Source organism: Lactuca saligna, chromosome 5 (assembly GCF_052625555.1).
Source record: "Lactuca saligna cultivar CGN05327 chromosome 5, ASM5262555v1, whole genome shotgun sequence".
Classification (NCBI taxonomy): domain Eukaryota; kingdom Viridiplantae; phylum Streptophyta; class Magnoliopsida; order Asterales; family Asteraceae; genus Lactuca; species Lactuca saligna.
The window spans coordinates 72008777-72024807 of record NC_136421.1 but is presented as its reverse complement, the minus strand read 5'-3'; positions in this window follow the sequence as shown (position 1 = coordinate 72024807).

Here is a 16031-nt window from a genome sequence, read left to right as displayed (position 1 = left end):
TCTTCATGGACTCGGCGTGTTCATGAGTGGACTCGGTGAGTCCAGTGCCCAGAAAGCCAGAAAATCGATTTTTTCATCATTTTTCAGCAATTTACATCAAGTATAATTGAAAACTAGCCTAGACTCTTATACCACTGTAGGGTTTTGAGCATTCTAACACTCCTAAGTGTACATGAAACCCTAAATACCTTGGATCTATGTTTTCTCTATTATACATGCAAATATGAACTTTCCAAGGTATTCATCCTAACTAGCACAAATAACATTGATTCATATGAATATTTCAAGTTAGAATTACATACCTCTTTGATGTAGAATGTCTTCATGAAGCTTGAGTGCCTAGTGCCCCAAGTGTCACACCTCAAATGGTTCACACAACACCAAATACACTTGGAATAGATTAGAGAGAAATCCACACTTCATGAAAATCGGCTAGCCCTTTCATATATCTTCTAGTGGCCGATTTTGTCAACAATAAGATGCTTATATAGATAGTGACAATTAGGGTGAACCCAATTTGTCATGTCTTTCCATTTTCCTTGGATCCATGGGATCAAATAAACGATGGAGCATCCATGGAGCATCTTACGGGTTTTAGCCCAACTTGACAATCCATGAAGCATTAGCCCACTATACAAGTATCGATGATTGACACAATCAACCCATATATTTAATTAGTCTTCTTTTGATCACTTAATTAGTTCTTGATAAATACTAATTAAATAATCTTATTAATATATTAGAACTTATAATACATTAACCAACCTTAAGTGTTATTTCTCACATTTTAGTCTATCCAAATGCATGATGTCATGCAACCCAAATGGACCATGCCGGGTCGGGTCAAGTCTTACCAATTATAGTTATGGACTTAGACATTAATCCAGCACCTAGGTCCTCGCACTTCTCTGCGATCAGCTATTGAAGAAGTCCTCATGATGGTAGCCATCTACCACCTGGATATCATCATATTCACTTAATACCCGTCTCCCATCATCAAGAGTTCCACAAAGCACAAAGCAAGCAACATTCAAGCTTGGAATCACCTCCACCAACACATAAAACCACTATAGCATACAACTCCACTCACTCTATCTGCAACTCTAAAAGGCATTATTGAACTTAAGAAACCCTACCTCTCGTGGGTATCTAACTACTCTCAGTAAATTCTTCAAATGCACATCTAGGTATATCTCCTAGATTAATCCTCTACTCAAAGATCCCTCTAAAGGATTCTTGCTAGGTACTCTTACTCAACACATACAGAGATCAAATAGCAGAAAATACCACTCAATAACATTCCCTAGGCTAAGGCGTCATGAATCAGGCAACCCTAGCCCTAATTTTTGAAATACTTAGCCTATCCTCTAGCATGCGACTCTAATATCTCATAAATATCTCATAATGAAAATAAGCAAAGGTATTTTGGGAAATCACCATTCGGGCTCTGGCTGATTGTACACTGCTCCAATTCATTTTTCTTTTAAAAACTGTTTCTCATTTTAGAAAAATCATTTCTTTTGAAAATCATTCTCAAATCCTCATTTGGAGTCCAAACATACTCGAGAGTACATCTGCATCCCTTAAACTAAGGTTCTGATACCAATTTGTAACACTGTAAAATTTCAAACAAAATTTTTAGTTAAAAAATCACATTAATCTCATTAACTCAATCACAAAATCCCCACAAATATCGAATTATGAAAAACACATGTTAATAAATTGTTTAAAAACACCATCCAGGATCCTCAAAACATATCTCCGTCTCGTGTGTACAATCAAGTCGGTTCCTTCCCGTGATCCTGAGAAGTACCTGAAACACATATCACATAACACGGTACGCATGAAGCTTAGTGAGTTCCCCAATATACCAAATGCATAAATAATAAGTCTCTCATGGATAATAAGCCTCTCATGGCTATAACTCAACATGGATCCTCCGGTCTCATGGATCTCAGTGAGGACCCTTCGATCTCACAACTCGGTATGGACCCTTCGGTCAATGTGTTTCAATAGAACCCTCTGGTTCCACAACTCGGATGGACCCTCCGGTCCTAACTCAGTAAAGCTCAGAATAATACACATCATAAATCACAAAGACAAAATGCAGGATATCTCAATACTCAATATAAGCACATAAGACCCTCCGGTCACACATTGATTACCTCTCTAAGTAAATATAGTGAGAAGACTCACCTCGTAAGCAAGTAATTAAACCTCGTACATCAATCTCCAAACTAGCCTGCACCTAACACATAGGATAATTATCTCTAATTAACACTTAAATCACGACTCTAAATAAACTAAGTTATTTTATCTCTCAAACTATTGGGATGGGTAAAATACCATTTTACCCCTCCATGGTACCCATAATCCTTGTTTTGACCAAACCCTATAGTCAACAAAAGTCAACACTCGAATCAACAGTCCATGTTGACCCGAATCGCCGATTGCATCTATGTGACTAAAAGAGTCCTCTCGTTTCCTCTAAAATGTCATGAAAACCTAAATTAAGTCGTCTAGTTGTCTCATCAACTCGTTGGGTTACCCATGTTCAGACTCGTTGGGTAAAACCCTAGCAGACTCGTCGAGTCAGTTCATCGACTCGACGAGTCCATTCAGTCTGTGTTCTCATTCAAACGTTTTAAGGCAGATCTACAACACCAAACTCTAGATCTAGCCTCGCAAGATTAGGATACCATGTAAAGCTACAATCTTTACATCCATGCATGGCACTTTAAGGCTTGAGATGCCAAAACAAATCCCATTTATGGTTTTAAACACAAATTCTCTTCAAGAGTTGAATAAAGTTGGGACCTTTAGACTCAAGGGACACCACAAGGTGCAGATCTGATGTCTCAAACACTTATCAAGCTCAGGTCACTCAAAATCTCAAGGAAATACAAAAAAATCCCCAAAATTTTCCTATCAACAAGATCTAAACAATATGATGAGCAAGGTGATGACTTTTACCTTCCAACAGAAGCTCAAGGTGGATGAATAGTGGATCCCATAGTCCTTCCTCGTTCCTTGCTTGAATCTCTCCTCTTCTCTTCCAAATGATCAAAAAAACATTCAAATATTATCTCTCTTTCTCTCTTAGCTCACTATGGCCGATTAGGGTTTTATTTAGGGGAGTAAGGTGGTTGGTGAGGCGGAAATGAGGGCTTATGTTCCTTTAAATAGGACACAACCTCAAGAAATTAGGGTTTCACTACATAGACTCAACTCATCAAGTCCACCCTTTGAATCAATGAGTAGCTTCATATTCTATGCGGCCAACTCAGCTCCTACACGATGATTCAGAACGAACCAACTCATTGAGTAGGTTCTCCAACTTGAGATAACATGTCAATGTTAAAAACCTTATGTGTTTTCTAGGGAAGATCTAAACTTGAGATAAAATTTCAATGTTATTAACCTTAGATTCAAAATTTAGGCACTTAACATATGTTCAGAAATAAGAGGGTTCCCATGTCATTGTAGCATGAAATGATCCCCTTATTCACATCCCATAGTTAGATATCATGCATCAAAGCGATGTAACGCCCGTAGATCTGGGCTAGTCAATATAGAGACAATAAGCATCAAAAGTGAGTTTTTGATGGAAGATTATTTAGGAGTGATCTTAACCAAGTTGTAGAATTTGTTACAAGGGTTTCGTGCATCTAAAGAATGCTGAAATCCAAGTTATAACGAAGAAGTTATGGTTCGTCGAAGTTTTGCGACAAAACCGGCATGACACTGTGAGACGTAAATACTGAATTTACGATAGAGGACCTTTTAGCCTTATCAATCTAAACGAAAGCCATTTTATATTTTAAACGGAGAGCGTGCATCAAAAGAACGCCCAAATCTGACTTCGTATGAGGAAGTTATGATTTTTCTAAGATTTGGCTTACCAATGCACAGCCTGTAACTCAAATTTTAGATCGAGCGGTTCTTGGCCAATGCGACCATAATGATAGTTGAAGATCTCATTAATAGTAGCTCGACGGTAAAAAGACAGACAAAAACGAAGTCTGTATGTAGAAGATATGAATTTTAAGCGGTGATTTAAAAATATAATCTCCTCTTACTGTTAAATACAAAATCGGTTGAGAATTACCCAATGAATCAAAAGGAAAGTGGTAGATCTTATTTTTACCTATGCGTGGATATACCAAACGTCAAAAATGGAGCTCGTATGCAAAAGTTATGAATTTTTGAAAATCGGCTATTTTACCCCTTGTGTTTGGTGCCACATTTCAGCACTAGGCAAAGCCTTGGAGCCTACGCAACACCACAATGTGGTGACGCTCCAGGCAGCCTATAAATAGAGTTGTTGGGGCTACCCCATTCCTCACACCTTCAATACCTTCTTCCTATCTATAGAAACTCTATCTAAGCCTCCCTAACCCCCCAAAGCCTAGGGTAACTCGCTAGCACAAGTTAGGAGCCCCGGAGTGCCCGGCGGCTCCAAAAAGTAGAGCCTTCGGCTCAGAAACTCTGCTTCAGCAAAGCCCGGTTTTGAGAAAAATCCGTTGTAACTAAGCTACGCATACCATACTTTAAATATAGCTTATGTATAAATATAATATCGTTATTATGAACCTATAAATAAGATTTATCAGTGATTCAAAGTCGTTATACTGATTGATCTACTTACGGGAATGATGTCTAGTCTATGATTTAATGAGGTGTTTAAAGTGGGATTTCCAAACAATATACTTCATATGCCGAACGGACCCTACCTCCGATATGATCCTATCTAGTTGTTCCTTACTTGATAGATCATGAAGTAGACTTTGAGTTAATGATGAATCTAGACTAATAATTAGTCGCCACAAAGATTAGGCTAAAACTTAGCGATAATAATGTTAGGTTTCATCGAAGGAAAATAGAATCATTAGAAGCGAAGCACTGCCCAAGTTTGGAATCATCACTTTAACAAGTCTGTGCATAGTTACTTTCATCTTACACATAGATATGAAGTATTTAATATAAATTACATGCTATGTGTGCATATTATCTGTATACTTGCTATCTATGTTGGATGAACGATTTTATACATGTTTTAAATGATTTAAACAATATACATATTTTATATCTACAAATTATGTTGCATAAAACATGGGTAGATGAAATATGAGTTGGATGATGAGATGAGAGGTGATATAGACCATGAGATAAGGGTGAGAAGTAAACAATGAGAGAAACCTTTTTCCCAAGCATTGGACCCGTCATCTAGCACAATATGGATGACAACCACAGACTAATCTAGACAGTCTAGAGGAACACTAGCAGGCTCGCAACCTATAGGTGATTTAAACGATATGTTCAGCATGTGTACTATAAACTGTGGCAACTATGTGAATTACTGCCTATTGTATAAACCGTGGAGACTATGAGACTTAGTGCCTAAACCCTGGTGACTCTGGGACTTAGTGCCTATTGTATAAACCCTGGCAACTATGCGACTTAGTGCCTGTTGTATAAACCCTGGCGATTATGTGACTTAGTGCCTAAACCCTGGCGACTATGCGAATTAGTGCCTGTTGTATAAACCTTGGTGACTATGCAACTTAGTGCCTGTTGAGCAAACTCTGGCAACGACAGATTTCGTGCAGATTCCTTAGGATGATCCTTAGGAATGAATGAATGAGGAATAGCTAATTCTTAGGGTAGATCCTTAAGACTAAAGAATGTAATGGGGATGGGTAATTAGGTTGATTGTTTGATGTTTAAACATAATAATTATATTGTTTTGGGTTGAAAACCCTATGTACTCACCAGGTTTCCCAACCTGACCCACTCAGTTTATTTGTATCACAGGTGTCGATATGAAGTTACATTACACTGAGAGATTAAGGAGATATAAATCACTAGTGTTAATGAATGTAAGTTATGTTTATGCTTATGTTTCTGTATTGACGATGACATCCCAATGTTTTAAAAAGAATAAAATACATTTCTTCGGAGATGCTTTGATAATGTATTTATCGTGTTTTTCTGGGAACACATTCCGAATCACTTTTCTTTGAAATAGCTTACTCTGATTTTCAAAACAAAGAATAAACAAATCGGTCTTTTCTACGCATAGAAAACGTTAGCTTGTGGTGGGCATAGCCTTGCTAACTCCCCTCCGATGCTTGAGTTAGTGATGGTTTTCAGGAGAGTAAATAATAATAAGGAAAATGACTAGTCCCACTTATATGAAATAAGATTTAAGATGTATAACACTCTAGTATTTTGGCAAGATATTTCCATGGAGGGTAGCTAGCCAATATGCCCCATTTCCTGCTTCAACATCTATAAGATACAGTCCTTCCTATTTGGGTGCTAATTTATGTGACAACCGTCAATTTCGGGCCATGTCAAAGTCAAACTAAGTCAAGAATTCAAACCAGTCAACTCAACTAGTACTTGTATGATAGGATTTACTCTATGTTTTCCAGTGTACAACTCATTATCTTAATACAAATAATCACTCAGAAGTTTCATAGGTTTAGAAATTCTAAACCCTAAGTAGGGTAAGTGATGTATTGACTCAATGAAACACTATTATGTACCTTTTGGGGGCATAAAACACTCATCAAGAGGCATAGTGGGGTTTACGAACTTTGCATTACGGAGCTAAACAATAACAAAGGCCACAAACAAAGTCTCTCTCTATGTCTCACACTCTATCTCTATCTCTCCTAAATCTCTCTCAGATCTCTAACAACTTTTTATAAACATCCGCACTATCCCAACCTCTTCCTTTGTTGAAAACAACTCAAAACCAAAGGAGACAAACCAAAAGGACCCTCTTGGTCCGGAACCCTCTTGAATCGGAACACCTACTCAAGAAGTGGACAAACGCTCCTGACTCCGGACACTGCTGACTCCGGAAAAACGCTCCTGACATCTCAACACTCCTGATACTCCTGACTCCAGACGAACGCTCCTGACTCCAAACACTCCTCGCACTCCTAACTCCGAACGGACGCTCCTGATATCCGGACACTCCTGACACTCCTGACTCCCGATGAATGCTCCTGACAACCTGAGACTCCTGAATCCGGATGGACCCTCCTGACATCCGGACACTCCTGACTCCGTGACGAAAATTCCTAACATCTGAACACTCCTGATTCGGACACCATTCCGGATTTTTTTCAATTTTGGACATTTTAGTAAATTTTAGGAGTATTTGACATCGACAAGACCCTCAAACTCGTATTTCTCATGAGTAAAACCCTATAAACTCCTATTTTATGCCAACCTTGAAGAGTTAGAACACATTTTTATGAATAATGTCTAAGACTCATTATTTTATTCATAAATTAATCACCCACTTTATGTCACTATTCACATATTAATTAGTCAAATCGTTGCCATTTTTCAACTCATCCCATCACTCCATTAGAATTGTCATAACCAAATCCACCTAAGAAATCTTATTCCTCACCTTCATAGTTTCATTTGCCTCCACCAAAAACACACTTTTCTCTCTCCCTCTTTCTCAGTCACGACCTTCTTGACAAAAACTATTTTGGAGATTTTCTCCATTCTATGTAAGTTCCTTCATTCAACTCCTAAATACTCTACATTTCTACACACGAATCATGAATCATTGAAACAAATATTCACATATTTGTTCTTAGGATTTGTTTGTGCTCGGGATTCCACTGGGCATAGTTAGCATCCTATATCGATCTTTCATCCCAACTACTCACTACAGGTGAGTTCATACCCCTACAAGTACACTTTTAAATGCTTTTAAATGATTTTAAGGGGGGAGATACAAGTATAACACAATGAAATTGTGTTAATCATTTTACATGTGAGGACAACATTCAAAAGGACTTCTTATACTAAAACTTGTTAAAAAATCTTTTAAAGATTTTATAAATTTCTTTATATCAAATAATATTCTTCTATATATTTACATATAATTATTATTTAACAGACTTAGGACTATTGCTAGAAACCTTGACTCATATTCCATGTTTGGTCATGGGCTCGGGGTAGGATCACTAGTCCGAATGACAGTTAAATCATAGTTATACTTATTAAATAGGTATGTGAATATTAAACCCATTTTAAGGATTATTACTAACTTATTCACTTGGTAAGTAATTGAGTCTTTTCTATGCATCAGTAACAGTCAAACAATTATGCTAGTAAACTATCATATGTATAGTTTAGTGGATTACTACTTACTATTTCTAGAACAATGAAACTTACATGGTTCAGTTCATACATGAGTCAGTTTGAATATACTATAACAAGAACAGGAGGAACATACTATAGACTAGAGTAGGAAGGAACATACTATACACTAGAACCGAAGGAACATGCTATACTAAAACAATAACAAAGATAAAATTAATGTGAGTCATTACTTCATGGCATGGCATTATACTGTTGTGTCACGTTTTGTAACCAAAGTCTCCTAGAAGGAGAGCGTGAGTTTGTATATAGATCTTTACGGGATTGACCATCCTACACATTGCTGCTAGCTACAATGCAACCTACAGGTCTATGGGTGATCTTCTTTTCTGGTAATGATAGTCATATACTGGGGAAAAACACTCAATTTTACAAATAAACAAACATACAGAATAGTTGGGTTTCGGTAGAAGGCTGCTTTACAATTTAGTAGAAAATGTTGGATTTTCTAGGAAGTATACACATATGTACATCAAACACTTACAAACATTTACATTCAAACATTTTCATCAAACTAATGCAAACGTTTGGACACTAAAAATACTTATGAACTCACCAACTTAAATGTTGATCCTCTCTTTCAAAATAACTTTTATTCTCAGGTCACAGTAGACACGTACAGATGGCCAGGTTTTGAGACGACGAAGCCGTTTAAACTTGTCTTTTATTTTGATATATATATATATATATATATATATATATATATATATATATATATATATATATATATATATATATATATATATATATATATTTGGTGTCTTACAATTATATATTCAGAACACACATGTATAAATTATACTATTAATGCAATGGATGATGTTGTTGCTTATTTTACTATTGTGCATTGTTATGATACAGAACATGACGTCCTCCACCCACGAACGTTTCTGTCATTCCAGTTTCGGGTGTAACAGATTGGTATCAAAGCTTTGTTTATAGTGAATTGAATATATCAACCCATAAAAAATATACAACTATAAACACATCGAGATTAAAACTCTATGACCAAGAGTTTATACTTTTTAAGTAATAAAATATTTAACTAAACTATACGTACATGCATTCATACTAGGATCAGTTTCATACTAGAACATAACAAAGTATTGCGATTGTTGAACTACACAAGTAGGCTTAGGGACATACGATCAGAACTTGGAGTGATATAGCCTGATCAACTATATCATTCCGAGAAGTGTTCAACATGTGCCTAGGAATGGTTGTGGTGTTACTGTTGGGTTTTGGTATACTACAACATCATATGGTGCACATACAACCCTAAATACCTTGGTTCTATGTTTTCACTAATTATACATGCAAATGGTTTCCAAGGTATTTATCTTAAAACTAGCATGCATTTAACATAAAAATATAATATACTAGTTAGCATGACATACCTTTTCATGGAGCTTGAATTCTTGGTGTATTTGGCCTTAAAGAGCTTAGCCCCAATAGTATGGAATCCTCAAATGGAATCACAACACACCATGGACAAAGGATGAACTTGAGAGAGAATTCCATGCACACGAAAGATACCATGAACTCTAAAAAGATACAAGTGGCGATTTTGGGCAACGAAGTATCTATTTATATGTGGGATTTCTAGGATCATGGATATAACCCAAATCCATACCCATAGGTTTTATGATCCATGGTTCATGTGACCCAACTCTTTATGTATCCATACATAAACTTGGTCTAACATGGATCATAAGCCCAACACATATAAATATAACTACTTATCATAATTAGTCCCCATAGATTTAATTAGTCTCTTTCGACCACTAAATTAATTCCAAATTAATTATTGATCAATACTAATTAAAACATATGATTTCATATTAATATATTATTACTTATAATATATTAATAAATCATAAATAACCTTCTCTCAAAAGTCCATCCTAACAAATTGTCTTGATGATATACAACCCAAATGGACCATGCTACTATCGGGTCGAATACATACCAATAATAGTTATGGGCTTAGACACCTAATCCAACAGTCTCTAACTTGCATAACTCTGAAACTATTATTTAAATCACCTATTCAGGGGCCCATAGATATCACTTTTATCCCGAAGGTAAAACGAATGGATAAACTTCGACTCATATGGATTGTTCTACTACTTGTTGAATCGTACACAAAGGCACGTTTTATAACATCAAGTTAGCAATGCGTTTTCGTGCAATCAATGTATAACCAACTCATAGTAACAACTCATATCTCTAGATTTGAAGAATATAAGATATTATCGTCTCATGATCACTCGCGATAAAATCCATGAAGTGATTCCAATGAGCGCGGGTTGAATACAATACTCAGAACTTATGAGCACCCATGAGTGTTGTAACCCTTTTTCCAACATCTTAGACCTCTACAAGCCAAACCATGACAGTCTTAATTCATATCTACTTCCAACATACGACCGATTGTGGATGGTATGAATAACTTAGTCATCCAGAACAATGACCTAGTTTATTCTGGAAGTCAAAACATGCAAAATGAAACACAAGAATAATTGAATCGAAATGGTATAAAAACCTATGAACATAAACAAAAAAACCTTTTATTTATCACCATATCATTATACATTATTCATTGTATACTGTTTCAGCTATCAACTTTATTCTTGAATTTAAAACAATAGTTGTCCCATGCTCCAAGCATGTACACTATGTTTTCTAAACACTAGTCATCCTATACACAAAGTATGCATACTATGTTTGTCTATGATCTTTACTTTGTGAAATAGATCAATTGAACATAACTCCAATGATACTTTTTTCATAGTCCCAAATCCTTACTGCAAAAGCAAGAATTCCAAATTCATGCCATTTACTGAAATCTGTTAGATTCTAAACTTATATGCATTGATCCTCTTGTAATGATTATGCACAAAGTCAGAAAGACTAGACAACAAACATTACAGAGCATCCAAAGGAGATCAACTTCTTGGAAACATCCTTCTTGCATTAAGTCTCCTAATCTTACACAGATTGAATAATTTCTAACTTTGAAACATTCCCATATTCCATTTTGACTATCACTTCTGAACAAGAGTTGCCTCCTTACAAATAATGTCAATATGGTCCTTCCAGAATTATCACTATACTTCCAACAATCCTTGAGCAACCAATCTTTAGTAAACCTTAGATTATCCTCTAAAATTGTTTAATCCTTTTAGTCATATCCAATTCTAGACCTTTTCCCTTCATAATGCCCTAGGCATTTGGAAATTTTTAGAAAGGATGAATATAGCACATGCAATCGATCCTATATCCGAAGCATATGGAACACGATTCATGATGTCTCACATAAAGACTAAACCAATCTTTTGCCATAATATTTCCATTTCAATTTGCCAAGTTCTCATAATTCAGATTATGAAAAGGGATTCCGTAATCATAATCGAATTTTAGAACGCAAACAATGGACCCATATATTAGAATTTTCTTATGTTGAGCCATTCCAACATAACATTCATATATATACTTGGCTAAATATGATTAAAACCACAATCTAAGCTTTTAGATTTGAGATGAATTATAATTTCCTCTCCCTTAATTATAGCAAAACAACTTTTTCCCAATTGAAACATTTTGTTTTCTATAATTAACATTGCTAATTTGCAACCTTTATCATAATTATCATGCTCCCACTAACAAGATAATTATTAGCATAACACTTATGCTCCCACTAGCTTTGACATGTACTCAGAAATTAGCTGAACTTCTAGAAAAAAAACAATACTTTATTGACTTTCTTACTAAAGTTCAAATTTATGATACTAGATTGCTTTGATAAAACTTTATCAATATCATACACCTTATCTTAGATAGCTCACAGGTGTATCTAAACAATTTCAAAGCTATGAAAAGGGATGTCATAATCATAGTCTCAATTGTTTAGATCTTTGACACTTCTCACAAGTCCATGTTAGTGTGCCAGTTAACCACACATCTCCACTAACGACTTTAAGAATGCAAATATCACAATTACTATTTCAAACCTACTTGGTGGAAGTGTTTCCTCATCATCATTTTCATGAATCGGAGAGAAACCTTATGACCCTTAGATTTAATGGTGTATGTGTTCTTATCTATGTGAATTCTCAAAACCATAGTCACAAGACAAGGATAATGACAAATCCAAACTCATATGGACTGAACCCAATCTTAATTTCTTGCCACCTAGCAGCTCAAGGGCCTGCCATTGCTTCCAAGTTGTTGTAGAACTAATTGAGAACTCTAAGAACTCATATGCAAAGCAAACTTTAATTCGAATGGGCACAGAATATGTCAACATGATACGTTATAAACCTCAAGTCGTGTGCTAGTGAAGAACTTCAGGTTTTATTTTTGATTAGTTCTTGAGACTTTCAAGACCTTTAAGACTCCCATTGTCCTCTTGATATATTCGACTTTCTTGTCAAATATTCAAGAGATAGTGTGGATTCTGATCAAGACAAACACTTCACACAATTAGCCTTAGTTGGTCTTTGTTTTATCCAAAACATCACAACTTACCAATTTCAAATGTACAAGAGTAAAAAACTTTTACTCTTACATTTGACAAGTGTTTTAAACCTTCTTTACCTTCTTTAAGACATGTCACTAAAGTTACAATATTAGAGTATAACTATAAGAATTGTTTTTGGAATGATGTATGAATCATCTCCTTGATTTAACCACTTCAACATTTCATAACTCCTCTTCTTAACTATCAGATTGTACTTAGAGGATGAATTGAGATAAGGTCTCAAAATCATTAAGATGGTCTTAAAACATGATACTAAAGTACTCTCCCATCTTTTTAAGATTTGAGAAACTTTTATCTTTCTGCCTAAATTGATTCTTCTTATTCGATCTGCCATGCATTGGAACCTTTCCCAATGTCTCAGAATTACACTTAAGCTTGTATGCATAATCATATTTACTGAGCTATAGTAAATTATCACGAAAAATCTTAACGATATTTTTTGGTGGACTCTGACCAGTGCACAAGAATGTGTACCCGATCCCTTAGTCCTTCACTTAACTCACACATCCATGTGAACAAGTATTTAGTCTTAATTTTTTCAATGCTCGAAAGTTCTCATTCATCATGATATACAACTTGCATGATTCCAAGTTTCTATCCAATTGAAACTTGGGTGATGAGACTCTTTCCTTATTTGATAAATTTAGACATTACCACAAATGAAAAAATCAAATTCATATTGTTGGAATAGTGTCTAAGGCTGCAACTATATTAGGCTAGTATTTGACCCAATTGTGCATGGTCCTTTTGGGTTGTCTTCACCATAGCAACTTGACAGGATGATTTATAATGAGAGAAGAAATATTATTAATATATTCTGAGAATAATATAAGGAATAATAATATTATTATTTGATTAATATAAGTCATAAATTAATTAGGAATTAATTTGGTGACTTAAAGAGATTAATTAAATAGAAGGGCATAAATTCTTAAGTGTATGATAGTTGTACTTTGGGTTATAATCCCTTAAGGATAAAGGGGGACGGTTTTGAGGGCTTTAGATAGACCTCGAAATCATCCAAGGCTTATCATTAGGATATTGGATTACTTAGGGCCTAAGTTATCCAATTATGGTTTAAGGGTGAAACCCTAGGAGCCTTACAAGTATAAATAGACCCAAGGGGTTGATGAAATTGGCACTCTTACCTGATGAGATTAAACTAACCTTTAATCTATAAAGATCGATTAGATCTTGAACAAGTATATAAACATAAACAATATGAACGCAATAATATGAATAAGTCAAGATGGAATCAAATGTGTCGAATGATTAAACAAAATCCTCAGAAGAGCTCTATTAAGAACATCAACTGTAGAGGATTGGAAGGTTACAAGAATGATTAAAGAAACCTATTATCATCTTGATGAATCGCTATTTTACAGATCTCTAAAAACCTTAACCTAATATGCATGCAAGCGCAAACTTATATACAAAACATAAAAGGTTCACGGCTGGACAGGCCCAAACCGGAATACAAAGCAACTTAAGCTATCGAGCCCAAAAGACGCAATCTTCAAAAATAATCTCTAGCCCAATAATCTCCCCCTTTGCGTCAATTTGGAGCGAGACCTTCACTAGTTACTTGGGCCAGCAGCTGAAGCAGGTACGTTCTTCTTCACGGTACTAAACAGACATTTGGTGATGGAGAGAATGGTCTGTCTAAACCGGATGTACCAATTAATCATATCTTCAAAGTACTTGATGTCATCAGCCGAGTTCCCTTTACACCGTTTGATAATGAATAACACATGCTCCAAACAAGTTGTGGTGTAAAGATGCTTGTCAGCTAAAGCGAAGAGACATTTCTGTGCTTCCGCTCTAGTGAACATAACCGAGTTGCGTCTCGAGTCGATCCTGCCCAATAGCATTTGGTTGAGATCACTGGCCGATCCCACAGGAGCAATCTTTGGTTTCTTCTTGAAGACTGTGGCGACCTCCTGATCCATTAGGGCAACCTCCATGATGTAGCAGGCTAACATCCTTTTGACATGGTCTAGAATGGGACCATATTCAGCTTCATTAGTCAAAAGGATATTATACAGGACAATCCAATCATGAGGATTTAGATTCGGTAGATCTGCCAGGGAGATAATACGAGCAGTTCTTGCAGATCCCCGAATCAACTTGAACCGAACATTTATAAAACGACCTTCGGTATAAGGTTTCAGCACCCGAACGTTTACAATCTTCTGGGCACTCCAAGTAAGGTATTGTGGACGATCAGCCGCCAGATAGAAGTCAATGAGCTCCCTGTCAAGCTCAGCATTCGGGTGAGGGACTTCAAATATGTTTGAGAAGACGTGGAAGATGAACGCCTTTCGAGTCAGCGGCATATCGAACTACGAATCGACAGTGTTGTTGCAGTCGAACGAGATAACCGGCTCGAGCCATAAAATGCTAGGAGTTTCAATGGCCTCTTTAATCAAAAGTTCCCTGGTCCAGGCAGGGAAGAGAGTCTTTCGGCTCTCAAGGAGATCGTGGGCTTCTTTTTGTTTGCGTTCGGCTTCTTCAGCTTCTCGCGCCACACGACTGGCATCTTCGTCAACCTTGCGACTGTTCTTTCTTTTTAAAATGTCAGCAATGGTCTCCTTGTCTCCTTCTTCATCTTCTTCCTCAGCTATGTTTTTGCCTTTGTTCTTCACACCCGAGCCTAAGGCTTGCAGTCGGAGATGGTTCGGTCGTGTGAGTAGCTTTGGAGGAAGGAGGTGGTTTCGATCCTGACTTCTCATCTCCCCCTTGTTTCGGAATGGACACGAAAGTAGGTAGCCCTTCAACTTTGTTGAGAAGATCGATGGCCGGAGAGAGTTTTTCAGCAAGGGAGCGCCTCACCGAAAAGTTTAATATGGGATCGTGTGCTTCCAGAATGTTGGATATAGCAGCGTGGACATCCGAAACACACGTTTTGATCACCTCCCTTTCGGATCAAAGATATTCCAGTTGTTGTTGGGAGTGGGAGAGTTGAGTTGTCTTGAGCTCAAGGGCGGTTTTTTGGCTTGCCAGATCGTCCATCAACGAATGCTCGGTTGCAAGATCTTCTTGTAGCTTGGCGAGGCGAGCATCAACGGAGGCACGAAGTGCCGAGTTGTCGTCGCTTAGGTTTTGGCGAAGAGTAGCGAACGAAGTCAACTCCGATGAGACAAAGTTGGCCAATTGCTGAACAATTGGTTCCAAAGATGTCCTGGTGGCATTGGCGCTGTCCTGCAAGGACTTCAGCAGGGCAGAAGCGTCAGAAAATAGTTTATCGACTTTTGCGGTCGCTGCCTCACAGGCTCGAGTGGATGCATCAATG